Here is a 26,230-nt window from a genome sequence, read left to right on the forward strand (position 1 = left end):
CCTGTGAGATGTCCTGTGCTGTGTGCACCCATCCAAGAGAGCTGGAGGGGAACCGTGGACTTGGGAACAGAGTCTTGGAGGCAATATGATGACCCACAACATTACAGTATTACATTACAGATGTATTTCATCACCCCATGCTCTATCCAGTTGTTTCTGTGAGTTTTATCATATAGTTAAATATCATTGGGACCTTTTTTAATGTTCTCTTTTTTATTAAAAATAATATATTAGTATTCAGGCTAATGTCTTGCAGTAAAGTGGACTCAAGCTCTATGGAGTATCCACATATATATGTGTGTGCTTATTTGCTCACTCATATCTGACTCTTTGATACCCCATAGACTATAGTCCACAGGTCCCTCTGTCCATGGGATTCTCCAAGCAAGAATACTGGAGTGGGTAGCCATTCTCTTCTCCAGGTGATCTTCCCAACCCAAGGATCAAACCTGGGTTTCTTGCTTTGCAGGCAGATTCTTTACTATCTGTTGTTGTTGTACAGTTGCTCAGTCGTGTCTGACCCTGCAACCCCATGGACTGAAGCACACCAGGCTTTCCTGTCCTTCACTATCTCCTGGAGTTTGCTCAAACGCATGTCCATTGAGTAGATGATGCCATCCAACCACGCCATCCTCTGTTGTTCCCTTCTCTATCACCATGAATCTCTCCTAGTATCAGAGTCATTTCCAATGAGAAAACTCATCAAATCAGGTGGCTAAAGTGTTGGAGCTTCAGCTTCACCATCAGTCCTTCCATTGAATATTCAGGGTTGATTTCCTTTAGGATTGACTGATTTGATCTCCTTGCAGTCCAAGGGACTGTTGACTAAAATATATGCACAACTTGAGAGTTTTTAGTTAAGTTTTATTTGGAGCAAAATGAAGACTGCAGCCTGGAAGGCAGCATCTCAGATAGCTCTGAAAGGCTGCCCCAAAGTGGCAGTGGGGGAAGGTCAATATATAAGGTTTTTGTGAAGAAGGAGTTCAATACCATTACACACTCATTTTACAAAAGATTTTTGTTAGTCATAAGGATCTGATGTCACCATGAAGGGACTTAGTGCTTATCTAGATATGAGGAGATGCAAGGGTTGAGATCATAAAATCTGTTCCTGAAAACATCCAATTATCTAAAGACCTGTCCCATCAGATTCCCTGGAGCACAGAGTGCCTCATCCCACTCCCTCAGAGGCTGTTGAAGGTCAACAGCTATAGCAGCACCAGGTTCAATCTCTGCAGAGGCAGATGGCAAGTGGCATTATTGTTCAGTCATTGGCAATGCTCTTGGTTAGTGCCAATTTGTAGTTGACAGGACTCTCAAGAGTCTTCTCCAGCATCCTAGTTCAAAAGCACTAATTTTACAGTGCTCAGCCTTCTTTATGGTCCAGCTCTCACATCCATGCATGACAACTGGACAAACCATAGCTTTGACTATACAGGCCTTTGTCAGCAAAGTGATGTCTCCTTTTCAATACACTGTCTAGGTTTCTCATAGCTTTTCTTCCAAGGAGCAAGCGTCTTTTAATTTCATGACAGCAGTCACCTTCCGCAGTGATTTTGGAGCCCAAGAAAATAAAGTCTGTAACCGTTTCCATTGTTTCCCCATCTATTTGCCGTGAAGTGATGGGACTGGATGTTTTGCCAAAAGTTTTCACTTTCGACTCAGGTTCAAATACAGATAAACAATACAAATACTTTTTAGAGGACTATCTACTCTACTTGCAATGTACTGACATTACAAGGGAAACAAAAGACATAGAAACAGCAGAGGAGAGCAATAGTACATACATCAATAGAAACAGCAGAAGACAGCAATAGTACGTACATCACCAAAAGGCCCCCAGACTTAAACAGTGCTGGGAAGTTCCATGTGACAGCAGTCCAGAGTTCCAATTGGGAAAAGGTCCCAGGCAGCATGTCCACTCAGTGGGTGAGACTTCAAAGATACAGTTTGGGGATTCCCACTTATAATCCCAGGGTGGACTCAAACTGATATGATCATCAGTCTGTAACCAAATTGCCAGCCTGGTTTCATGTTAATGCTGTTGGTTTTGTCATGTGAAATTTGAAATGTTGCTAAACCTGGGTCTCGGTTGGTCAGGCCCTCTCCAGGGACTCAAGATTCCTAAGTCTCAAGGTTCCTCTCAAGGTTCCTCTCAATCTCAAGATTCCTCCCTCACATCATCTATGGTGCTGCAATTCTTGCACTCACAGCAGACAATCACTCACAGTCACTTCCAATCAGGACAATGTCCAGGCAGGTTATAAGCAAGGTCAGAGTGTTGCAGGAAGGGGTCCCCTTCCAAGGCCCAAAACTGAGCTCTTGTCTAACACTCAGAAGTGAATTGTCTGAAGGGACACATGTGCTGATGAAACAAGAGATTTTATTGGGAAAGGGCCCTGGGTCAGATAGCAGTAGGACCAGGAGACCTGTTCTGCCACATGGCTCAATGGGATTAGTTTCCATATTGTCTTTAGCTGGGAGCTGACTGTGGCTCAGATCATGAACTCATTATTGCCAAATTCAGACTTAAAATAAATAAAGTAGGGAAAAGTACTGGGCCATTTAGGTTGACCTAAATCAAATTTATTATGGTTATACAGTGGAAGTGAAAGATAGAGTTAAGGGATTAGATCTGATAGAGTGCCTGATGAACTATGGATGGAGGTTTGCAACATTGTACAGAAGATAGGAATCAAGATCATCCCCAAGAAAAAGAAATACACAAAAGAAAATGGCTGTCTGAGGAGGACTTACAAATACCTGTGAAAAGAAGAGAAGTGAAAAGCAAAAGACAAAAGGAAAGACATACATATTTGAATGCAGAGTTACAAAGAATAACAACGAGAGATTTAAAAAAAAAAAAAAAAAAAAAGCCTTCCTCAGTGATCAGTGCAAAGAAATAGAGGAAAACTATAGAATGAGAAAGAGTAGAGATCTCTTCAAGAAAATTAGAGATACCAAGGGGATATTTCATGCAAAGATGGGCTCAATAAAAGAAAGAAATGGTATGGACCTAACAGAAGCAGAAGATATTAAGAAGAGGTGGCAAATATACACAGAATAAATGTACAAAAAGATCTTCATGACTGAGATAATCACCATGGTGTGATCACTCACCTAGAGCCAGATATCCTGGAATGTGAAGTCAAGTGGGCCTTAGGAAGCATCACTACAAACAAAGCTAGTGGAGGTGATGGGATTCCAGTTGAGCTCTTTCAAATCCTACAAGATGATGCTGTGAAAGTGCTGCACTCAACATGCCAGCAAATATGGAAAACTGAGCAGTGGCCACAGGACTGGAAAAGATCAGCTTTCATTCCCATCCCAAATAAGGGCAATGCCAAAGAATGCTCAAGCCACCACACAAATGCACTCATTTCACACGCTAGTAAAGTCATGCTCAAAATTCTCCAAGCCAGGCTTCAGGAATATGTGAACAGAGAACTTCCAGATATTCAAGCTGGTTTTAGAAAAGGCAGAGGAACCAGAGATCAAATTGCCAACACGCACTGGATCATCAAAAAAGCCAGAGAGTTCCTGAAAAAAAAACCTATTCCTGCTTTATTGATTCTCCCAAAGCCTTTGAATGTGTGGATCACAGTAAACTGTGAAACATCCTTAAAGAAATGGGAATACCAGACCACCTGACCTGCCTCTTGAGAAATCTGTATGCAGGTCAGGAAGGAAGAGTTAGAACTGGACATGGAACAACAGACTGGTTCCAAATAGGAAAAGGAGTACACCAAGGCTGTATATTGTCACGCTGCTTATTTAACTTCTATGCAGAGTACATCATGAAAAACGCTGGGCTGGAAGCAGCACAAGCTGGAATCAAGATTGCTGGGAGAAATATAAATAACCTCAGATGCAGATGACACCACCTTTATGGCAGAAAGTGAAGAAGAACTAAAGAGCCTATTGATGAAAGTTAAAGAGGAGAGTGAAAAGGTTGGCTTTAAGCTCAACATTAAGAAAACTAAGATCATGGCATCCGGTTTCATCACTCCATGGCAAAGAGATGGGGAAACAGTGGAAACAGTGAGAAACTTTATTTCTTGGGACTCCAAAATCACTGCAGATGGTGATTGCAGCCATGAAATTAAAAGACGCTTACTCCTTGGAAGAAAAATTATGACCAAACTAGTTCTGTTCAGTTCAGCTGCTCTGTCGTGTCCACTTCTTTGTGACCCCATGAACCATAGCATGCCAGGCCTCCCTATCCATCACCAACTGCTGGAGTCTACCCAAACCCATGTTCATTGAGTCGGTGATGCCATCCAACCACCTCATCCTCTGTTGTCTCTTTCTCCTCCTGCCCTCAATCTTTCCCAACATCAGGATCTTCGCAAATGAGTCAGCTCTTTGTGTCAGGTGGCCCAAGTATTGGAGATTCAGCTTCAACATCAGTCCTTCCAATGAACACCCAGGACTCATCTCCTTTAGGATGGACTGGATGGATCTCCTTGCTCAAGAGTCTTCTCCAGTACCACAGTTCAAAAGCATCAATTCTTTGGCGCTCAGTTTTCTTTATAGTCCAACTCTCTCATCCATACATGACCACTGGAAAAACCATAGCCTTGACTAGATGGACATTTCTTGACAAAGTAATGTCTCTGCTTTTTAATATGCTGTCTAGGTTGGTCATAACTTTCCTTCCAAGGAGTAAGCGTCTTTTAATTTCATGGCTGCAATCACCATCTGCAGTTATTTTGAATCCCCAAAAAACAAACTAGACAAACTAGACCAAACTAGACAGGATGTTAAAAAGCAGAGACTTTGCTTTGACAACAACGGTCCATCTAGTCAAGGCTATGGTTTTTCCAGTAGTCATGTATGTATGTGAGATTTGGACTATAAAGAAAGCTGAGCACCTAATTATTGATGTGTTTGAACTGTGCTGTTGGAGAAGACCCTTGAGATTCCCTTCGACTGCAAGGAGATCCAACCAGTCCATCCTAAAGGAAATAATTCCTGAATATTCATTGGAAGGAGTGACGTTGAAGCTGAAACTCCAGTACTTTGGCCACCTGATGTGAAGAACTGACTCATTTGAAAAGACCCTGCTGCTGCGAAGGATTGAAGGCGAGAGGTAATGGGGATGACAGTGGATTAGATGGTTGCATGGCATCACCGACACAACGGACTTGAGTTTGAGTAAACTCTGGGATTTTAAGATGCAGATGGAGGCCTGGCATGCTACAGTCCTTGGAGTCACAAATAATCTGACACGACTGAGCGACTGAACTGAACTGTCTTTAGCCAGTCACTCTGACTCACAGTCCTTCCTGGTGATGCATGCCTTGTTCAGCCAAGATGAATGCCAGCAAGAAGGATTCTGGGAGGTGGTCGGACATGTGGTGTCTCCTTTTGACCTTTCCTGAACTCTTCTGATTGGTAGTGGCTTATTCTGTGTGCCTTACCAGGACCTCCAGTCATAAAACAACTCATGCAAATGGTTACTATGGTGCCTGGCCAGGGTGGGCGTTTTCAGTCAGTGTGCTTCCCCTAAAAAGAGGCCTGCTCTGCTTTGTCTTTGAAGCCTAAATAAGACTATTTATTTAATTTTCCTAACATGAATGCCATGATCTTAGTTCTCTGAATGTTGAGTTTTAAGCCAACTTTTTTTATTCTCCTCTTTCACCTTCATCAAGAAGCTCTTTAGTTCCTCTTTACTTTCTGCCATTAGGGTGTTGTCATCTGCATATCTGAGGTTATTGATATTTTCCCCTGACAATCTTGATACCAGTTTATGATTCATCCATCCTGGTATTTAACTTGATATACTCTGCATATGTTACATAGGCAGAGTGACATTATGCAGCTTTTATGTACTCCTTTTCCAATTTTGAACCCATCTATTGTTCCATGTCTGGCTCTAACTGTTGCTTCTTTACCTACATGCAGGCTTTGCAGGAGGTAGTTAAAGTATTCTGGTATTCCCATCTCTTTAAGAATTTAATACAGTTTGTTGTGATCTACACAGCCAAAGACTTTAGTGTGGTCAATAAAGCAGAAATAGATGCTTCTCTGGAATTCTATTGCATTTTCTGTGACCCAATGGATGTTGGCAATTTGATCTCTGTTCTGCTTTTTCTGAATCCAACTTGTATATCTGGAAGTTCTTGGTTCATGTACTGTTGAAAATTAGCTTGAAGGATTTTTAGCATTACCTTGCTAGCATGGGAAATGAGTGCAATTGTGTGGTAGTTTGAGCGTTTTTTGAGCCACCAGGTAAGCCCGAGGATCCACTTTCCCCTTTTCAGTTTTTCAAAAGGCAAGCAATACAGCCCCCATATTTCTTATTAAGGTATGGTTTCAGTTAAATAAAACACGTGAGGGAAATTAGACTTTATAAACTTAAAAGAACTTGTAAAGCCATATTCTCTTAAGAATGAGGGGAATGGGGAACATCTGTATTACATAAACAGCATGATGCAGGAGTATTACATTTAAAAAGTAGTAAAAAATATACTTGATGGAACACCTACTTTGTGGTAGACACAAATCAGATGAATCTAAATGAATCAGATGGCATATCTCGTTTAACCTTTAGTACAGTTCTATAAGATGAATACAGCTATTATTCTCATTTTACATAAGGTGGAACAGAGACTTATAAATTTTTAGTGGGTTCCATAATACATAATGGCTCTTGAGAGGTTTGCCTAGAATTTAAGTCTAGCTCCTTCTGATTCCAGAGATTCAAAATATTTACTCCTGAACACAGTATTTAGATTCAAACCAGTATTTTAATTTTAGCTGTGCGATTTTAGGCAAGTTGCTTAAACTCTCTGTGTCTGCAGTCTGGAGGTTCATTATTACTACCTCATTTTCTATGGTGACTAAATTAAATAATATACAAGCAAATGTCCGTTACTATCAGTTCAGTTCAGTTCAGTCACTCAGTCGTGTCCAACTCTTTGCGACCCCATGAATCGCAGCATGCCAGGCCTCCCTGTCCATCACCAACTCCTGAAGTTTACTCAAACTCATGCCCATCGAGTTGGTGATGCCATCCAGCCATCTCATCCTCTGTCGTCCCCTTCTCCTCCTGCCCCCAATCCCTCCCAGCATCAGGGTCTTTTCCAATGAGTCAACTCTTCGCATGAAGTGGCCGAAGTATTGGAGTTTCAGCTTCAGCATCAGTCCTTCCAATGAACACCCAGGACTGATCTCCTTTAGGATGGACTGGTTCGATCTCCTTGCAGTCCAAGGGACTCTCAAGAGTCTTCTCCAACAGCGCAGTTCAAAAGCATCAATTTTTCAGCGCTCAGCTTTCTTCACAGTCCAACTGTCACATCCGTACATGACCACTGGAAAAACCATAGCCTTGAGCAGATGGACCTTTGTTGCCAAAGTAATGTCTCTGCTTTTTAATATGCTATCTAGGTTGGTCATAACTTTCCTTCCAAGGAGTAAGTGTCTTTTAATTTCATGGCTGCAGTCACCATCTGCAGTGATTTTGGAGCCCAAAAAATAAAGTCTGATACTGTTTCTACTGTCTCCCCATCTAGTTCCCATGAGGTGATGGGACCAGATGCCATGATCTTAGTTTTCTGAATGTCCAGTACTATAATTACCTATAATTGACATGAATTTACTACTTAAAAAAAAACCAAAAAACAAAAAACCACATTCCTAGATACAGTTGACCCTTTAACAAAATAGGTTTGAACTAAACAGGCACACTTATGATAGCTTACGGTGGAAGATTTCAGATTCATGATCTCCAAAGAAGATTTAGCTTTGGGACCAGGGACCAGTCTTGATCAGTCAAGAGCCTTTGTGTGGCAGAGTCTTATTAAAGTGAAAAGGGGTCGGAGAAAGCTTCTGACATGGACATCAGAAGGAGGTGGAGAGTGCCCCCTCGCTAGTGTTAGCAAGGAAGTTATATACATTTCTAATTAATTACAATAAATCAAAAGAATGTCCCAAGGTTGTAAAGATCTTACTAGACCCACTCCCATTATATACATTTTAAGATGACAAGATTAGTCAGAAAGTGTTCAGGAAGGAGAAACATGTCCTCAAGCAGGATACATTATTATTATGTAATCCTTACTAAGGAATGTAGAAAAAAAGTTTGTCCTTTCCTCCTCCTTGAGAATTCCAGACCCTTGTCTCCTCCTTAAGAGCCCCAGACCCCTTTCTCCTTCTCGGGGGCCCTGGACTCCTTATCAACCTGCCTAGGAATTGACTTTCTCACTTATACATGGGAATTTTTCAATAGTAAGTAGTATCCATATATGAAGAATTACGGATTCAGTGGAACCTTGGATAGAGAGGACTCTCAAGTAGGGAAGGCCTGATCTAAGTTATCAGGACCCAGTACATCAGGTGTTACAGGCCCGGCCCATATTTTCTTACAGAATTTTTGACTGCATAGAGGGTTGGCACCCCTAGTCCCCAAATCGTTCAAAATCAACTATAATTTAGAAAAAAGAATATATATATATATATATATATATATATATATATTGCCGTAAGTGTCCGTGGCAGTCAGTTACCTCCATTCATCACATCAGTGTGCAGACCAAGAACAAATGTGATCTTCTCCCCTGCAAATCAGCGAACCTGGCATCTTCTCAAATGGAACCAGAGTGTGGTCATGGTTGAGGGTCCATCCATCTCTATGCTGTCAACAAACTTGAACAAGCTCACTGTTGTATGATATTGACTCCATCTCTGGCCTCTTAAGTTTTAAAGTCCTGGATAGCATGTATTGCCTATATATTTCTTCAACTTAATTATATAATCCAAAGGAGCAGAATACATAAAAAATTCCATTGCTGAGTGTGGATTTCTGGCTGGCAATCACATAGAAAACTCTTAATATCTCTCAAAACAAAAAGATTTGAGTTATAACTAAGGATGGGGAAAAAAATTTAGTGAAATCTAAACATTTTAACAGAGATAAGAGATATTTGGCTAAAATGTTCCACTCTGAAGAGGACAATTCATAACAAGATATAGTGAAAAGGACTCTGTTTTACTATTTGCTAACAGCTTTTTCAATTTGTGCAACAAATATTTATCAAGAGCCCAGTTTGTGCTCAGCATTGGGGGAATGATGATAGAAGGATAAGTGGTCACAGACTTACCTTCTATACCAGATTTACCTTCTATACCAGTCTAGTCAGGAAAACTGACCCTAAAATAGGCTTAATACAGAATAAAAAAAAATGATTAAATAGCATAATAAAAAATAATAATTGGCTATCTCTCAAACTCTGACTGTTGCTGTTGTTCAATCGCCAAGTCATGTTTGACTCTTCGCGACCTCATGGACTGCAGCATGCCAGGCCTCCCTGTCCCTTACCATCTCTTGGAATTTGCCTCAGTTCATGTCCGTTGAATTGGTGATGCCATCCAACTATCTCATGCTCTGTCACCCTCTTCTCCTTCTGCCTTAAATCTTTCCCAGCATCAGGGTCTTTTCCAATGAGTTGACTATTTGCAGCAGGTGGCCAAAATACTGAAGCACTGGCTACAAGCTCCAAGTGCTTTACATGTATTCCTCAGAACAACCCTATGAGGTACATGCTTCTGTTACTATTTACAGTGAGGGAGTTGGAACAAGCCTGCACAGCTTGACAGTGGTGGTGCTGACTTGAATTCAGGTTTGTTCGGCTCCATTTGTGGCTTCTTTCTCCTGTGCACACGTTCCTTCAAACAGAAGCAGAGCTACTGTGTAATACAGCTTCACAGCACTCAGTTTAAATCACAGATTATGGAGTGTGGAGTTGTGCAGCATATAACCTATGAAGCTGTATAAAGATAATAAGAAGGGTATTATACTATTTTCAGAGATAAGAAGACTGAGATTTGAGGGGCCTAATGATATCTCCAAAGTCATAACTGTAGTAAGTGGCTGTGCCTAGAACTGGGTCTGTTGCCTCTGAACACAATGCCAGGGTTTCTAGATACCAGGCTGCCTCTACTTTGCTCCTCATAAACCACTTTCAGAGCACAAGGAAGGGGCAATCAGTACAGGCTAGTCTGGAGAAATGGTCTGGGCAAGCGGTGGGGTCGGTGTCATTCACTGTTTTAAGAGCTGAAAGTACAGTGATGTCCAAGACACTTGCTTTTGTGAGGCTTCTATTCCAATGCAGTATCTGTTTCCTATGTGTCCTTGCTTATGTAACTCAACCTCTCTCAGTGTAAGTTCTCTCACCTGTGAAATGAGGACAGCGGTATCTGACTCAGAATTATGGAGAAGTTGAAATGAGATAATGTAATGTGCTTTGCAGACAGCTGGCCCATTGCATTAGGTCAAGAAATCTTGGTCTATTCTCCACCCACCTACCCCTATAAAATGAATATGACCAGACCTGCATTTCCCGCTCATTTGAATCCTTTTGAGATGGTCATTGTACTTGTTGCTCCTACACAAAGTTGATAGATTATTTGAAGTTCATTCAATCAACATGGATTAGAGCAATGAACCGCTGCTCCATGTTGTTCTACTTTATATACATTATGACTTTATATATGGAACCGTAAATTTCAGGACAGATTTATCCATATGACATATTGTGTATTTTCACAGAAATGTTTTGCCAGGCACCTGTAATACACTGATATATATGAGCAGTTTTCTGAAGTTTATTTCTCATAGATCTCTCTTTTTTTTAAAAAAAAGAAATTGCTTTTTTCTTTTTTTTTCTTTTATTTATTTATTTATTTTTTATTAGTTGGAGGCTAATTACTTCACAACATTTCAGTGGGTTTTGTCATATAGATCTCTCTTAAATTGTATCGGAAGTCACATTTTATGGCTTAACTTTTGTGTTCATGAAATAGCCCCAATTTACATCTTTGCTCTAGCACTCAAGACTTCTCTGCTTATAGCACATTTGTTTCTCCTGTCCTTGAAGCATTTTTTCAGGCCCACATTTCATCAAGAAGCTACTTTTTTTTTTTTTTCATTAAAAATATTCTATTGAATATTCTATTGAATATAGTTGATTTAAACTGTTGTGTTTAATTTCTGCTGCAAAATGACTCAGTTATACATATATGTGTTCATATTCTTTTCCATTATGACTTATTACAGGATATTGAATATAGTTCCCTGTGTTATATAATAGGACATTGTTGTTTATCCATCCCATATGTAATAGTTTGCAAAAACAGTTTCTGTATTTTTTATGTCTAATTTTCTTTGTCTAATTTTGTATTTCCCTTTCCCAAAGAGGAACCTTTACTATTATTTTCATATTATGTAAAGCAAATTATTTTTCCTATTAAGATTATTCTAAATGATCAGGAGTAAATATGAGTGTTCCTGTCTCCTCAACTAGCTGAAGAGAATGACCTTAATTCAGGTAAAATGTCAGGAACTGATCCTTGTAGGGGAAAAGTATGCTACATATTGCCTAGTATAATTTAAAATTCTTTCAACACTCTAAGAAAAGGGACAGATATAGGGAGAGAGAAATAGACAACAAAAAGATTGTGCATCTAATCATAGTAAAGTGTAGTCGAGTATAGAATGAACAGAAAACTTTAGCTTTGGTTAGAGAAAATTTTTCTAAAGGTGGTAGAGGGTTCTTTGGAGCAAGCTGTGTGTAAGCTACATGCCATAATTACTTGAAAAAAGTGATATTTTCTACTTCTATGACTACATGGAAAAAGCAAAACCAAGCAAATCACCCCACCCCAACCCAACAGGCAATTATTCACCCTTTGTGTATAAAATTAAGTTTTCTATGTTTGAATATTACAGTTTCAAGAGAGTGTATATTGATTTTACTGTGGCTGATGCAATCAATGATCATTTAGCTATCTGGTAGTCGAACAAAAACTATTGCTGAAGTTTTTTCTTGTTTGTTTGTTTGTTTGTTTTTTAATAACAATACCTGGGCATTTGTATTTTTCAAAAAGCTTCTAAGATAATTCTGCTTTGAATTTGTATTTTAAAAAGTGATTGCAAGTTTTTCTATTAAATGGTAGTTTTAGTGATATAAAATTCTGTTATTTTTTGTTGACCAATCATGATGCAATGATATTAAGAGAATAAACTTAATCACAACAGTGAAAGATACTTATCAGTTTTCACAATCAATAGCTAGACAAAAAATAAAATGTTAAGCCATAATAGAAACAAGATTAACCTAACAATATAAACTAATTACATACAATTTAGGGGTTAAGTAGAGTGATGTGGTAATTGAAAATACACACATGCACATATTCTCATCAGCCCAGCCTGTCTATGTCTTTTGGTTGATGCATTTAATCCATTTAAAGTTAAGGTAAATAATATGTATGATCCTATTACCACTTCTTAATTTTTTCGGGTTTATTTTGTGTAGATCTTTTCCTTCTCTTGTGTTTCCTGCTAGAAAAGTTCCTTTGCTGGGTAGGGTATTCTTGTTTGTGAATTCCTCCCTTTCATACTTTAAATATAGTGTGTCATTCACTTCTGGTATGCAGAGTTTCTGTTGAGAAATCAGCTTATAACCTTATGGGAGTTCCCTTATTTGTTGTCAATTTGTCCTTGTTGCTCTTAATAATTTATCTTTAATTTTTATCCATTTGATTCCTATGTGTCTTGTTGTGTTCCTCCTTGGGTTTATCCTGACTGGCACTTTGTGCTTCCTGAACTTGGCTGACTATTTTCCAAGTTAGGAAAGTTTTCAGCTATTAATTCTTCAAAATTTTGCATAGTCCGTTCTCTCTCTCCTCACCTTCTGGGACCCCTTTAACGCAGAATTTGGTGTGTTCAATGTTCCAGAGGTCTCAGCCTGTCTTTATTTTTTTTTTCCATTCTTTTTTCTGTATTCTGTTTTGAGGCAGTGATTTATACCTTTCTTCCCTCCATATCACTTAACCATTCTTCTGCATAAGCTATTCTGCTATTGATTCACTATAGTGTATTTTTTTGGTTTGTAAAAAGTTAATAAACTGAATAAACTGTGTGGACCACGACAAACTGTAGGAAATTCTTTAGGATATGGGAATACTAGACTGCCTTCCCTGCCTCCTGAGAAGCCTGTATGCAGGTCATGAAGCAAGTTGGTACCAGACATGCAACAGTGGAATGATTCAAAATTGGGAAGGAGTACATTGAGGCTGTATATTGTCACCCTGCTTATTTACCATCTATGCAGAGTACATCACGTGATATGCTGGGTTGGATGAATTACAAGCTGGAATCAAGACTGCCAGGAGAAATACAAATCACCTCAAATATGCAGATGGCACCACCCTAATGGGAGAAAGTGAAGAGAAACTAAAGAGCCTCTTGATGACTATGAAAGAGGAGAGCAAATACAGCTGGATTAAAACTCAACATTATTTGAAAAAAAAAAAGAAAAAAAGCAAATATCATGGCATCTGGTCCCATCACTCTGTGGCAAATAGAAGGAGAAAAAGTGGCAACAATGACAGATTTTATTTTCTTAGGCTCCAAAATCACTGCAGTCAGTGACTGCAGCTATGAAATTAAAAGATGTTTGCCCCTTGGAAGGAAAACTATGACAAACCTAGACAGCATATTAAAAAACAGAGACATCAATGCTGAACAGCAACAATAAAAAAAAAAAAAAAGAAAAGGATAGTCAAAGCTATGGTTTTTCCCTGTAGTCATGCATGGATGTGAGAGTTGGACCATAAAGAAGGCAGAATGCTGAAGAATTGATTCTTTCAAATTGTGGTGTTGGAGAATCCTTGATGGTCCCTTGGACTGCAAGGAGATGAAACCAGTCAATCCTAAAGGAAATCAACCCTGAATATTCATTGGCAGGACTGATGCTGAAGCTGAAGCTCCAATGCTTTGGCCACCTGATGCAAAAAGTCTGTCATTAGAAAAGACCCTAATGCTGGGAAAGGTTAAAGGCAAATGGAGAACGCAGCAGCAGAGGATATGGTTAAATAGCATCACTGACTCAATGGACATGAATCTGAACAAACTCCAGGAGTTAGTGAAAGACAGGGGTGCATATCATGCTGTAGCCCATGGGGTCACAGAGTTGGGCATGGCTTAGTGACTGAACAATAATAACAACCAGGAGAATGTTGAGAGAAATTCTTTTGGAATTCAAAAATTGCTATGACTACTTCAAATGCAGCAACTACTACAGAGCCTACCACATAAGACACACTCAATAAATAAATATTTGAAAAATGGTTATTCAAACTAATGTATTTGTCTAAGTAGGTGGAGATGATAAGTTATGCTCTGCCCACCTGGAATTCCTTTTTTTTTTTTTTTGCCTTGGATGCTTGTGGGCTTGGTGCAATGGAGAGAATCAGACTTTCCAATTAACAGATCTGAATCTGAAGCTTGGCTTCACAACTTACCAGCTATTGGTGGAACTTGGTGTGACCTAGGTCATTTTAATTAATCTTTCTGAAATAATTTCCTCTATAAGGTTAATGCCACCAAACTTTCAAGTCATTAGGGAGATTACAGCTCTTCAAAGTGTTTTGAGTCTGGCTCATAGTAGATACTCAATGGATGTGCATTTCTTTTCTATTTTGTTTCAGAATTTGATGTAAAGTGCAAGTAAAAAAACCTGAGTCTACCTCAGGCAAAGAAAATAATTTGGAGAAGGGGTAGTGAGGTTTTGGGTTTCCCTCATGGCTCAGATGGTAAAGAATCTTCCTGCAGTGCAGGTGACCTAGGTTCCTTCCCTGGTTTGGGAAGATATCCTGGAGGAAGGCATGGAAATCCACTCCAGTATTCTTGCCTGGAGAATCCCCATGGACTAAGGAGCCTGGCAATCTAGCCCGTGGGGTCCCAAAGAGTCAGACATGACTGAGCAACTAAGCAGAGCACAGTGAGGTTTTGGGGGCTTCCCTGGTGGCTCAGACATTAAATAATCCACCTGCAATGTGGGAGACCTGTGTTCCATGCCTGGATTGGGAAGATACCCTGAAGGAGGTCATGGCCACCCACTCCAGTATTCTTGCCTGAAGAATAGCAATGAATGGAGGAGCCTGGTAGGCTACATACAGTCCATGGGGTTGCAAAGAGTTGGATACAACTGAGTGACTAAACACAGCACAGTGAGGTTTTTTCTGGCAGCTATCATACCCAGGGCTCTAACCACACAGAGACTGGAACCAGTCTGTTTGCATCAATAACACTGTGGATATGGAATGTGAATAATCCAAATCCATTTCTACAAGACAGCAACAAATGGACTGAGTTCTCTAGGAAAGATGCCAAACTGGGGTCTTTATAAGTAGCTTCTTGACAAACTGAACCAGAACTACCTGCTATGTTGGAGGGTCTCCTGTGAAAGTGTGTGTCAGAAGTGGCTTGCTGTGGGGACAAGGGCACTGACAGCTGTGGTCCTGGAAGGGGCTTCTTGGCCTAAGTCCTCTTGGAGGTCTCCATTAACCCTACCATATTGGCCCTAAACCCCAGAGCTTGGATGCCTCAGGCCAAAGAAATAACAAAGAGAGAATGCAACCCCATCCATTAGCAGATAACTGAATTGAAGTTTTACTGAGTACAGCCCTGCCAACCAGAGTAACACACAATTTTTCTGACCACCAGTTCCTCTCATAGCAGAAGATGTTAAGAAGAGGTGGCAGTTAGAAGAGGCCATTATGGAGAACAGTGTGGAGATTCCTTACAAAACTGGAAATAGAACTGCCATATGACCCAGCAATCCCACTGCTGTGCATACACACCGAGGAAACCAGATCTGAAAGAGACACGTGTACCCCAATGTTCATCACAGCACTGTTTATAATAGCCAGGACATGGAAGCAACCTAGATGCCCATCAGCAGATGAATGGATAAGAAAGCTATGGTACATATACACAATGCAATATTGCTCAGCCATTAAAAAGAATACATTTGAATCAGTTCTAATGAGATGGATGAAACTGGAGCCCATTATACAAAGTGAAGTAAGCCAGAAAGATAAACACCAATACAGTATACTAACACATATATATGGAATTTCAAAAGATGGTAACAATAATTCTGTATGCAGGACACAGATGTATAGAAAAGACTTTTGGAGAAGGCGAGGGTGGGGTGATCTGAGAGAATAGCATTGAAACATGTGTATTATCAAGTGTGAAACAGATCACCAGCCCAGGTTGGATGCATGAGACAAGTGCTCAGGGCTGGTGCACTGGGAAGACCCAAAGGGATGGGATGGGGAGGGAGGTGGGAGGGGGGATTGGGATGGGGAACACATGTAAATCCATGGCTGATTCATGTCAATGTATGGCAAAAACCACTACAATATTGTAAAGTAATTAGCCTCCAACTAATAAAAATAAATGAAAAAAAAAAAAAAAACCCACAAAATAAAACATTAACAAATTGGAAAAAAAGAAGAAGAGGTGGCAAGAATACATAGAAGAACTATACAAAAAATATCTTCATGACCAGATAAGCATGATGGTATGATCACTCACCTAGAGCCATACACCCTGGAATGCAAAGTCAAGTGGACCTTAAGAAACATTACCGTGAACAAAGCTAGTGGAGGTGATGGAATTCCAGTTGAGCTATTTCAAACCCTAAAAGATGATGCTATTCAAGTGCTGCTCTCAGTAAGCCAGCAGATTTGGAAAACTCAACCATGGCCACAGGACTGGAAAAGGTCAGTTTTCATTCCTATCCCAAATAAAGGAAATGCCAAAGAATGTTCAAACTACCACACAATTGCATTCATCTTACACACAAGCAAAGGAATGCTCAAAATTTTCCATGCTAGGCTTCAACAGTACATGAACTGTGAACTTCCAGATGTTCAAGCTGAATCTAGAAAACCCAGAGGAACCGGAGATCAAATTGCCAACATCATTTGGATCATTGAAAAAGCAAGAGAGTTTCAGGAAAAAAAAAAATCTACTTCTGCTTTATTGATTATGCCAAAGCCTTTGACTGTGCAGAACACCACAAACTGTGGAAAATTCTTCAAGAGATGGGAGTACCAGACTACTTTACCAGTCTCTTGGGAAACCTTACAAGGGCCAGAAGCAACAGTTAGAATCAGACATTGAACAACAGACTGGTTCCTAATTGGGAAAGGAGTATGTCAAGGCTGTGTATTGTCACCCTGCTTATTTAGATTATATGAATAGTACATCATGAGAAATGCCAGATTGGATGAAGCACAAGCTGGAATCATGATTACTGGGAGAAATATCAATAACCTCAGATATGCAGATGACACTACTCTTATGGAAGAAAGCGAAGAACTAAAGAGCCTCTTGATTAAAGTTAAAGAGAAGAGTGAAAAAGTTAGCTTAAAGCTCAACATTCAGAAAACTAAGATCACGGCATCCTGTCCCATCAGTTCATGGTAAGTAGATGGGGAAACAATGGAAACAGTGAGAAACTTTATTTGGGGGGAGAGGTGCTACAAAATCACTGAGGATGGTGACTGCAGCCATGAAATTAAAAGATGCTTGCTTCTTGGAAGAAAAGCTTTGACCAAACTAGACAGCTTTTTAAAAAGCAGTTATATTACTTGGCCAACAAAGGTCTGTCTAGTCAAAGCTATGTTTTGTTTGTTTGTTTGTTTGTTTTTTTCAGTAGTCATGTATGTGAGAGTTGGACTATAATGAAAGCTGAGAACCAAATAATTGATGCTTTTGAACTGTGGTGTTGGAGAAGACTCTTGAAAGTCCCTTGGACTGTGAATAGATCACACCAGTCAATCCTAAAGGAAATCAGTTCTGAATAGTCATTGGAAGGACTGATGCTGAAGCTGAAACTCTAATACTTTGGCCACCTGGTGCAAAGAACTGACTCATTTGAAAAGACCCTGATGCTGGGAAATATTGAAGGCAGGAGTAGAAGGGGATAATAGAGGAGAGGATGAGATGGTTGGATGGCATCATTAACCTGATGGAGATGAGTTTGAGCAAACTCTGGGCGTTGGTAATGGACAGGGAAGCTTGGCAGGCTGCAGTCCATGAGGTCACAAAGAGTTGGACACAACTGAGTGACAACTGAACTGAGTTCCTCTCATCAGGAAGCTTCTACAAGATTCTTAGCCTCATCCACCAGAGGGCAGACAGAGAAGGAAGAAGAGTCGCAGTCCTCCAGCAGCTAGCATCAGTCTTGCGAGTGAGTAATGAGGGTTGGTTTCCTTTAGGATTGACAGAAAGTCTCCTTGCTGTCCAAGGGACTCTAGAATATTCTCCAGCACCACAATTTGAAAAAATCAGTTCTTCAGCACTCACGCTCCACCTTCTTTATTGTCCAACTCTCACATCCATACATTACTACTGGGAAAACCATAGCTTTGACTATAGCAGCAATAATGTCTCTGCTTTTTAATATACTGTCTAGCTTTGCCTTAGTTTTCCTTTCATGGAGCAAGTGTCTCTTAATTTCATGGCTTCAGTCACCATTTTCGAACCCAAGAAAATAAAATCTGTCTTTGTTTACACTTTTTCCCCTTCTATTTGCCATGAAGTGATGGGAGCAGATGCCCTAATCTTCTTTCTTTTTAATGTTGAGTCTTAAGCCAGCTTTTTTCACTCTATTCTTTCACCCTCATCAAGAGGCTCTTTAGTTCCTATTTGCTTTCTTCCATTAGAGTGGTATGATCTGCAGATCTGAGGTTGTTGATATTTCTCCCAGCAATCTTGATTCCAACTTGTGATTCATCCTGCCCAGCATTGCACATGATGAACTCTGCTTGTAAGTTAAATAAGTGGGTTACAATATGCAATATTGTTGTATTCTTTCCTAATTTGGAACCAGTCCATTGTTTCATGTCTGGTTCTAACTTTTGCTTCTGACCCTCACAAGGTTTCCCAAGAGACAGATAAGGTGGTCTGGTATTCCCATCTCTTGAAGAATTTTCCACAGTTTGTGGTGATCCACACAGTCAAAGGCTTTAGCGTAATCAATGATGCAGAAGTAGATATGTCTCTGGAACTCCCTTATTTTCTTTATGACACAGTGAATGTTGGCAATTTGATCTCTGGTTCCTCAGCCTTTTCTATATCCAGCTTGTACCTTTGGAAGTCCTCAGTTCACATCCTGCTGAAGCACTCGAAGGATTCAACCTTACTAAACTTACTTAACCTTACTAGCATGTGGTATGAGTGTAATTGTATGGTAGTTTGAGCATTACTTGGCATTAACTTTCTTTGGGATTGGAGTGAAAACTGACCATTTCCAGTCCTGTGGCCACTGCTGAATTTTCCAAATTTGCTGGCATATTGAGTGCAGCACTTGAACAGCATCATCTTTTAGTATTTGAAATAGCTTAGCTGGAATTCCATCATCTCTACTCACTTTGTTCTTAGTAATGATTCCTAAGGCCCTCTTGACTTCACACTCCAGGATGTCTGGCTCTGCGTGAGTGACCACACCTTCATGGGTACCCCAGTCATTAAAACGTTTTTTGTGTAGATCTTCTGTGTATTCTTGACACCTCTTCTTAATATCTTATGCTTCTGTTAGGTTCTTACCACTGCTGTCCTTTATCATGGACAATGTTGCATGAAATCTTCCTTTCATGTCTCCGATTTTCTTGAAGAGAGCTCTAGTCTTTCCTATTTTACTGTTTTTGTTTGCATTGTTCATTTAAGAAGGTCTTCTCATCATTGCTTGCTATTCCCGGGAACTCTGCATTCAGTTGGGTATATCTTTCCCTTTCTCCCTTGCTTGTTGCTTCTCTTCTTTCCTCATCTATTCATAAATCCTTCTCAGACAATCACTTTACCTTCTTGAACTTCTTTATCTTTGGGATGGTTTCATTGTCTTGGTATGTCACTGTAAATGAGTGTTTTTATTGACACAAGAAAATACTGACCCACATAGAACTGATTATTCACTTCCTGAATTCCCTGTTGTACCTGGTACATATTATGTACCAGGATGTTCTCACTGAACACTGTGGGATGAATCAATGAATGGATGCATTTACAATACCCCTGTTGAGTATATTGCTCATGTCTATGTGTATCAGTGGCCACAGGCTGGCACTGTGTATCCCTAGTGCCTGACACAGCACCTGGCAGAGATCAGAGGCTTGCTGAATGAGGGTATGAGTGGAAAGAGAATTGCCATTGGATCAATTTAGGCACAGTTAGAAACAATCAGTCTAATCTCAGAAATGTAACCAAAGTTGGGCCTAGGATAAACAAAGTGAGGCACTAGCCTCAGGTACAAATTTTTTTTGAAAAATTTATAAATCAAGGTATATAATATTTCCATACAACATTTTAAATAATCTTGACAGGGTCCAACAGAGCATAGATTAGGGTGAGACAATGAGGTGTGTCACCCAGGTGAAGACCCAGCTTCTGCTTTTGCTTAAAATTTTGTTTTTATTCTGCATCTTGTATTTTTTTATTAGTCTTAATTTTAAAAAGATATATATTGCATGAAAGTATTACTCATCTTGTTAACCAAGACTTTGGATCCTCTTAAGTTACATCCAATGCCAGTGCCTCAATTGCCTCCCTCTAACTCTGGTCATAGAAAACCAACAGCAATAAGAAAAATTCCTTCATATTATAGGGATAATGTTTTATATACATAAATACAGAAGACCTACAAAAGCCTCTTATCAGGAACATATTTTTGAGATATCTTTTACAGACTGTATGACTGATATTTGAGGAGGGAATACTATTTTCTTAGAGTCTCAGAAATGTATCAGGTCTGACTAAGATACTCATTTTCTCAGCTCCTAGCTCCCAAGGAGTGCTAATCAGAACCTGGGGATACAGGAGCCCCTAGCCTATCAGACTCCAGCCTGAATCAGCTTCATGCATTTACCTAAGCATGGTTTACCAATGCCATATTCAACTGAACACCAAGATTCCTGCCATTACATGAAGCAACATGATTTTATGTACCATATCACTGCTGCCCCCAAGATGACAGCAACTGGAAGGTGCTAATAACTGAAAAGTACACACCAACCTCAAACATTTTATACTGTCCCATATAAATGCCTCTTGGAATAGGATAGAAATATTATATTATCATATTCCAAGTGGCCATGATATTGAAAGTTTGGGGAGACTCCACACAAGGGTACACTGCAGTGATATATGAAAATGATTTTGGTATTTTGTATATTTCAACATTCAGAAGTCCATTCATTAGGCTCAGTTTTTTGAAAGTTGATGCCATTCCTGCAATTAGATAAACTTTAATCTATCAGAAAGGTAGAGGATGCTTAGGAAGGAGACTGCTTCAATTGTGCTTTGTAGAGATTTCTCCAAAAGAGAAGATATTGCCATATTAGTCTTCTGATTATGTTATTTTTCAAGGAGTTGAGGAGTTTTTGTTACTCATTCATTTAGGTGTGTCTGAATCTTCACCACCCCATGGACTGCAGCACAACAGGCTTCCTTGTCTTTCACTATCTCTTAGTGTTAGTTCAACCTAGTGTCCATTAAGTTTGAGTTTGAGTAAACTCCAGGAGTTGGTGATGGGCAGGGAGGGCTAACGTGCTGTGATTCATGGAGTTGCAAAGAGTCGGACACGACTGAGCGACTGGACTGAACTGAACTGAATGTCCATTAAATCGGTGATACCATCCAATCAGGTCATGACCTCATGCTCTGTCATCACCTTCTTCTCCTGCCTTCAATCTTTCCTAGCATCAGGGTCTTTTCCAATGAGTCAGTTCTTCACAACAGCTGGCCAAACTATTGGAGTTTCAGCTTAATATCAATCCTTCCAATGAATATTCAGGGTTGATTCTTTAGGATTGACTGGTTTGATCTCCTTGCAGTCCAAGGCACTCTCAACAGTCTTCTCCAATACCACAGCTTGAAAGCATCAATTCTTCAGCGTTCATCTTTCTTTATGGTCCAACTCTTACATCCATACATGACTACTGTAAAAACCATAGCTTTGACTATATGGACCTTTGTTGGCAAAGTAATATCTCTGCTTTTTACTACTCTGTCTAGGGTTGTCATAGCTTTTCTTTCAAGGAGCAAACGTCTTTTAATTTCATGGCAGCAGTCACTTTCCACAGTGATTTTGGAGAGCTCAAGAAAATTAAGTCTGTCACTGTTTCCATTGTTTCCTCATCTAATTTCTATGAGTGATTAGACTGGATGCCATGATCTTAGTTTTTTGTTTGTTTGTTTGTTTTTGAGTTTTGAGTTTTAAGCCGGTTATTTCACTCTCTTCTTTCACCTTCATCAAGAGGTTCTTCAGTCAGTCCCTCTTTGCTTTCTTCCGTTAGGGTGGTGTCATCTGTGTATCAGAGGTTATTGATATTTCCTCTGGCAATCTTGACTACAGCTTGATTCATCAAGCCTGGCATTTCACATGATGTATTCTGCATATAAGTTAAATAAGCAGGGTGACACTATACAGTCTTGATGTACTCCTTTTCCAATTTTCAACCAGTCAGTTGTTCCATGTCTTATTCTAACTGTTGCTTCTAGACCTGCATTCATGTTTCTCAGGACACAGGTATGGTGGTCTGGTATTCCTATCTCTTTTAAGAATTTTCCACAATTTTTTTGACCCACACAGTCAAAGGCTTTAGCATAGCCACTGAAGCAGAAGTAGTTTTTTTTTTTTTTTTTTTCTGGAATTCCCTTGCTTTTTCTATGATCCATTGAATGATGGCAATTTGATCTCTGGTTCCTCTGCTTTTTCTAAATTCTGTTTGAATATCTGGAAGTTCTCAGTTCATGTACTGTTGAAGCCTCACTTGAAGGAGTTTGAGCATTACCTTGCTAGCATGAAAAATGAGTGCAATTGTGTGGTAGTTTGAACACTGGCATTACCTTTCTTTGGGACTGGAGTGGAAACTGACCTTTTCCAATCCTGTGGCCATTGCTGAGTTTTTCAAATTCGCTGGCATATTGAGTGCAGCACTTTCACAGCATCATCTGTTAAGATTTGAAATAGCTCAACTGGAATTCCATCATCTCAACTAACTTTGTTCTAGTAATACTTCCTAAGGTTCACTTGACTTCACACTCCAGATGTCTGGTCTAGGTGAGTGATCACACCATCATGGTTATCTGGGCCTTTAAGATTTTTTTTTTTTTTTGTATAGTTCTTCTGTGTATTCTTCCAGCCCCTTAATATCTTCTGTTTCTTTTAGGTCTATACCATTTCTGTCCTTTATTGAGCCCATCTTTGCATGAAATGTTCCCTTGGTATCTCTAATTTTCTTGAAAACATCTTTAGCCTTCCCCACTCTATTATTTTCCTCTGTTTCTTTGCATTGTTCACTTAAGAAGGTTTTCTTATCTCTCCTTGCTATTCTCTGGAACTCTGCATTCAGATAGGTATATTTTTCCTTCTCTCCTTTGCTTTTCGCTTCTCTTCTTTTCTCAGCTATTTGTTTATCTACCTACAGAGTTATTTGGGGCCACAGATTGAGGAGGAAAGGAAAGATGCATTACAGCTAATTTGAGACTCAAAATCTGTTTTCCTTAACAGGTAAATGTGTTACATTAAAGTTTAATTATACTTAAAATGTACACAATGATGATGCATTGATCCAAATCAGCATTGCCTTCCTAACTATTTTCAAAAATGGTCACAAAACAGCTGTCTGCCTCCCCATCATTAACTCTTGTTTGTACATATATACCAAACACAGACACAAGCCAGCCTTATGTTGTAACTACAAGCTCACCAGTTAGACCTGTGTGATTTGCTTGAAAGTCCTAAAATTCTGCCTTGTGCCAAATTTTATCAAAATTCCAAATCTGCTGTAGTAAAGAGAGATTAATATGGAGGGGCATTGTTTGAAGATAGATTGCCCAGGATTAAATCCAGCTTTGTCCCTTACTGTATCTCAATTTCTTTCTGAAGTGCGGATAGTAATAATACCTACCTCTTCAAGTTATTAGGAGGGTTTAATGAGCTAATACTTCTAAAACACCTAGAACACTCTATAGTACTTGGTGTTTGCTAGCATTTCTGATCACAGGCAGCTCCAGCACAGGATTACCACATATAGATGACCAAGTGTTTTCATTCAATCCAGGGATATGAGCCTATAGTACTGAGCTTGTAGTGTAAGTGGATTTGTTTCTTCTCTCGTTTTTCCTCCTCCTTCAACAGTGATGGGTGCAGTTATCACCTTGAAGAGGGTTCCCATCCAATTTCTAATGGTGAATGATCCTGAAGGCAAATATATTCTGGAGTAAAATAGCATTTGGCAGACTCAGCTCATCTCTTCTTTTTTCCTATTGACCTGTGTACATGTTTGCATTATTGTCTGCACCACAGTGCATATGATGATCTTTTTATGGAGTCGTCTCCTTGATGGACAATCTTAGGTCTTTATCTTATTTTACCTTGTCTGCTCAGGACCTGAGCACCTGTTCTTCATGCACTCCAGGGGCTGGATGAATCTGGTATATTAAGCAATGACCAATGACTCTGTAGACCTGTGTCACATTCTTGTGGGGGCTCAGTTATCAGGAATCCTCTCCCTCCTTTATATACTCTGGTATACAAAGTATACCTCTCCCTCCTTTGTATATTCACTGGTAAAGCTACTAGAAGAACAGAGCAGCCTTCATTGAACTTTCTGAGGAGTAAGGGAGACCAGAGACCAAATATGAAAAACATGCAACCTTTGAACATCCTCTAAAGCTTACTGAATAGAATGTCAGTGTTGGAATTTGCATTTAAGGGCATTTTCCAAGGAGATTATAAGACATTTTAGATGCTCTTTGAAATATCTGAGGTAATAAAACTAATAAATCTCTTTTATGAATGTGGCAGCCACTCTTTATTTAAAATTTTTATATCTCAGAGATGACAGAGCTTTATTAATTAATTCTATGGTAGAAAGAAGCCCACTTTTTAATTTATCAGAAATAGGAAATGAATAAGTAGTGGAAATGAAGTTATAGGAAATTATGATGGCCTTAGGGGGAGAAATCTCCCTGTTCAATTTTAAATGCATTGTGATTGTAGTTGCATCTTCAGGAACTTTGCGTGCATGCTAAGTCGCTTCTGACTCTTGCGACTATATGGACTGTAACCTGCCAGGCTTCTTTGCCCATGGGATTCTCTAGGCAAGAATACTGAAGTGGGTTGCCTCCAGGGGATCTTCCCAACCCAGGGATCAAACCCACATCTCTTATAGCTCTTATATTGGCAGGCACTTCTTTACGAGTGCCACCTGGGAAACCGAGAAAATTTGGAGGCAGGGAAATTAGATCTGAGGGAACAAAGGTATTAGTTGTTTGTTGCTACATAAAAAAAATAAAAAATAAAAAATAAAAAAAAAATGCAAAGGCTCAGTGGCTTAAAACAATGAATACTTATTATCAGTTTCTGTAAATAAGAAATTTGGAATTCACTTGGGATTCTGGCTGAGAGTTTCTCAGGGAGGTGCAGTCAGCATGCTGGCAGAGCTTGCAGTCATATTAAGGCTTGGCTGGGGCTGGAAGGTTCACCCTTAAGATAAATTGCCCACATGACCATTGAAAGGAGGCCTTGGCTCCTCACCATTGGGGCCCCTCTGTAGGTTGCCTGAGTGTCTTCATGACACAGCAGTTAACTTGCCCTGGAGTTAGAGGTCCAAGAGAGATAGTGAACAAAGAGAATGCTTCAGTGCCTTCTATGATTCAGTCTCCAAAGGCATCCTATGCTAGGTTCCTAGAGCTGCCTTTGGAAAGAACCACAGACTGGGTGGCTTAAAACTATAGAAACTTATTTTCTCACATTTCTGGAGGTGAGAATTCCAAAGTCAAGCAGTCAGCAGGGTCATGCTATCTAAAAGAATCTAGGCGAAGAGTCCTTTCTTGACTCTTTCTAGTTTCTTATAGCTGCCAGAAACACTAGCATTTCTTGACTTCAGGATGCACCTGAAGTCTCTTGCTGTTCATTTACTCAGAGTGTGTCCTACTTCATGGGCTGTTACACGTGAGGATTCACTGTCCTTCACCCTCTTCTGGAGCTTGCTCAAATTCATGTCCATTGAGTCGGTGATGCCATCCAAACATCTCCTTATCTCATCACTTTCTCCTCCTACCTTCATTCTTTCCTACCATCAGGGTCTTTTATAATGAGTCAGTTCTTTGCATCAGGTGGCCAAAGTATTGGAGCTTCAGCTTCAGCATCAGCTCTTCTAATGAATATTCAGTGTTGATTTCCTTTGGGATTGACTGGTTTGATCTCCTTGCAGTCCAAGGCACTCTCAACAGTCTTCTCCAACACCACAGTTTGAAAGCATCAGTTCTTCAGTGCACAACCTCATTTATGATCCAAATCTCAAACCTGTACATTACTACTGGGAAAAAAGCCATAGCTTTGACTAGACGAACCTTTGT

General features: G+C 39.7%; 1 protein-coding gene across 3 annotated transcripts in view; it reads left to right on the forward strand.

Moving 5' to 3' along the window:
• The window catches only part of CA10 (carbonic anhydrase 10), an 830,820-nt gene that overhangs the window by 472,975 nt on the left and 331,615 nt on the right, over positions 1-26,230 (forward strand). The window lies entirely within an intron of this gene.

This window comes from Cervus canadensis, chromosome 1 (assembly GCF_019320065.1).
Source record: "Cervus canadensis isolate Bull #8, Minnesota chromosome 1, ASM1932006v1, whole genome shotgun sequence".
Lineage (NCBI taxonomy): Eukaryota > Metazoa > Chordata > Mammalia > Artiodactyla > Cervidae > Cervus > Cervus canadensis.